The sequence below is a fragment of the Belonocnema kinseyi genome, chromosome 7 (assembly GCF_010883055.1).
Source record: "Belonocnema kinseyi isolate 2016_QV_RU_SX_M_011 chromosome 7, B_treatae_v1, whole genome shotgun sequence".
NCBI classification, from domain to species: domain Eukaryota; kingdom Metazoa; phylum Arthropoda; class Insecta; order Hymenoptera; family Cynipidae; genus Belonocnema; species Belonocnema kinseyi.
Window position 1 is genome coordinate 118,451,320 of NC_046663.1, and position 3,809 is coordinate 118,455,128.

Sequence of the window (3,809 nt, forward strand, 5' to 3'; positions counted from 1 at the left end):
ATTAGAAAGCACATTTTTTAAACCAACATAAACTTTTAAGAAAATTGAGCAACACAAATTCACGAGAAGGCTTGATAAGAATTAAGTTTTTAATTTTTGCTAAAATTATATACAACATGGCAAAATTACAAAATTTTCTACGCGCTCTTTTACACCCGTTTAAGATTTTTTAAGAAATCATATGAAAATGTTGTGTCCTTTTTTTAATTTTCTTTCAGAATTCATTTCATTCCATTTTTGGTAAAAAATGTATCTTTTTTAACTGAAAATACAACTATATGTTCAAAATTTTAACTATTATGTTGTGAACTCGATTTTTTTTATCCAAAATATTTTTCAGTTGAAAATTCATTTCTTACATCGAAAATTAAACTATTTTGCAGAAAATTAATTTTTTTATCTGAAAATGTAACTATTCTATTTTTGGTTAAATACTTATTTTCTAGTTTTCAATATTCGTTTTTAAAGTTGAAAATTTAACGATTTTATCAAAGTTTTTTTAAAAATTATTTCTTAGTTGGAAATTCATCTTTTTTTAATAGGAAATAACTGTTTTCGTTTAAAAATTGATTTTTTGGTTGATAATACAACTGTTTTGTTGAAAATTCGATTTTTTGTTTTGAAAAATATTTTCTTATACTGAAAATTGACCATTCTCATTTAAAAATTAATCTTTTTTGGTAGAAATGTATTCTTTTTCTTTAAAAATTCATCTATTTTCATGAAAAATTCATTTCCTTGGTTGAAAATGCATGTTTTGATCAAACTTCTTTTCTTTTCGTATAAAATGGTTGAAAGTTTATGTAGTTTTTTTGGAAATTAAACTAATTTAATGAAAATTTTTTGTTTTTAAATTTATTTTTTTTAATGATAATGTAACCGCTTTTCGATGAAAATTGATCTATTTTGTTAAAAATTGTTTTTTTTTGTTGTTTTAAAATTGATTTATAAAATTTTAAATTTCTGTTTTCTGTAGGAAATTATTAGTTTGAAAATAAAATTATTTGTTTACAAATTCGATTTTCTGCTTTAAAATTTAAATATTTTTTTGGAACTTAAATTTTTTGGGTTTCATAATTGTTTTTAACTAAAAATGTAACTATTAAATTTTTCCTTGAAACATTATTTTTAAGTTGAAATTCAACTATGTGGTTGAATATTCATGTATTTTATTGCAATTTTGTCTTTTTTGGAAGAAGTCTTTTTGTACTTAAATTCATTTCTTTGGCTCAAATTGGACTTTTTTGTTGTAGATTTGATCTTTTTTTTATTAAAAATTAATTTTTTTAACGCAAATTTAATTGTTTCATTTTTTGTTAAAAGTAAATCTTTTTTATTCAAAATTAATTTATTTTGTTGAAAATTCCATTTTTTTATCTTAGAATTTAACTAGTCCATTTTTGGTTTAATGCTTATTGTGTCAGTTTAAAATTCGTTTCTAAAGATGAAAATTGAAGAATTTTGTTCACATTTGTGTTTTTTTTTAATTGTCTCTTTAATTATAAATTTATCTTCTAACTTCTTTAGTTCGCACAAGCTCACACAAGTTAACTGCGTGCCCGCGCGAAAAGCAACTTATCGGTGTTAGTTTTCGCACCGTATAGTGTCGATTGTATGTTTATACCACTCTAACCTCAAAATCTCAAGTTTGACCAGATTTTATCGCCTTTCGTGGTATTAAATACTGTTCGATATTTGTGTGAGAGGTGATTTTTATCGAATGAGACTTTTCTCACTCGCTTCGCTCGTGCGAAAAACGTCTCATTCGCTAAATAATAACCTCTCACACACGTATCGAAATCTACTATTCTCGCTCTTTCTTAGTGTTTGATTACACAGTTTCCAGTGAAACTTTAAGTTTAGATTAAGACTTTCACATCTTCTCGGTGTGATTCGTTAGTATTTTCAACACTGGAAAGTTGAGAGTACGTAAATTTACCAACTTTACACCGGAAAAGTGTATTTTAGTAGAAGAAATGCTTTTTCGCACCAAAATATCACACCGTAACATTACAAATTCGCACTTCGATGTGATTTCAATAAAATTTTGACCTGAGTAAACAGTAGGTTAGAGAATAACTGTTTTGCACGCGGAGCACAATACAACAAAATTGTCAGATCTTTGAAATTTGAATTTTAAAAATTCTTCTTTATAATGTCCCAAAAAATGGTTTTTTGTTCATTTCGGTTCCAATTTTGACTTTAGAAAAAAATATTACGGCACAATTGAGCATAAACCTAGTACAATGCGGAATATTATTTTTTTTCCGAAAAAACGAAATAGCGTTGCTGGCCCGGAAATTTTTTTAAAATTTTAGCTCCAATTTTCATAAGAAAAAAATATGCAGCACGATGGAGTGCAAGCCTAGCACAATTGTCACATCTTTGAAATTTGCCTTTTAAAGATTCTGCTTTGTAATGTCCCAAAAAATGGTTTTTTGTTCATTTCGGTTCCAATTTTGACTTTAGAAAAAAATGTTACGGCACAATTGAGCATAAACCTAGTACAATGCGGACTATTATTTTTTTTCCGAAAAAACAAAATTTGGGCCGGAAATGAAAAAATCAAAAAAGGCCCGGAAATTGTTTTTAAATTTTAGCTCCAATTTTCATTTTTTTGAAAAAAAAATTTGCGGCACGATGGACCACAAGCCTAGCGCAATTCAGCACAACTCTTATTTTTTTGAAAAAACAAAATAGCGCTTGTGGCCCAGAAAAAGTTTTTTTCTAATTCTGACTAAAATTTTGAATTAAAAAAAAAAGTTTGCGGCACAATTGGGCAGAAACCTAACACAATTCAGCACAACTTTTGTTTATTTGAAAAAACAAAATGGTGTTGACAACTTCTTGGACATCGATTGGAGCGTTACATTTGCGCACTGCTTCAGCATAGTTTCTCGAGATAGTGCCAGTATAGACTCGTGGCGGTCTAGGCTGGAACAGTATAGCGCCATGAATTTTTTCCACACTAACTGGCCGTGGCCTCCTAAGAGCCAATATTTAGTTTAACTCATTTTTTCTCTTACGACATTTTACCCTGTTTTTTCTATCAGCTTCTGAATTCTGTAAATCGCGATCAGAAAAAATTAATATAGCTTTTCATATAGTTTTTCATGCACTATTTCGGATATTCCGATCAAATAGACACAAATTTTCCGTTATTAATGCCAAATTTGTGAACTGAACGAAATTTCTTGATAAATTTATGTACATTTGCATCGAAATAAATTCAAATTAAGTGATTTTCAAATTCAACTGAGCGATCTCGATATTTTCAGCTTAAAAAATGCAAGTTTTTTATTTTAGAAGACGTGACTAACTTTCCTAATATGAAAAAACTTTCACTGACACTGGTAAGGACAAGCAAATTTCTTCACCTGCTTTCAACAAAAATAATTACAACACGGATACAACGTTTAATTTAGCACAGAAAAAGCTTGGCTTATTTTCAGTTGGACATTGATTCAAAATTGAGGCTCTACATTTTTTAGTCGGAAAGGAAAGTATGTATAACATCAAATTGCCTCGGTAGCGGCAAAAATGAGACAGAAAAAGTTATCACAGATTTTTTCTGCTTGGGGATGCCGTAACTTTGGTGTAATAAATTATTAAATTATTAAATATATTTTCATATAAGAAAAATATTTTTAAATATTTATGTAACGTTGTCATACATCAGACGTCCATTATTTTGACCTTGGAAGCTGTTGAAAATTTTGCGCTGATTGTCACCTTTTTTTTGCAGTATGATTTTAGAGTGATTTGCATGGGGTCAGAGGCGAACCCATAAAAATATTCCGGGGGGGGGG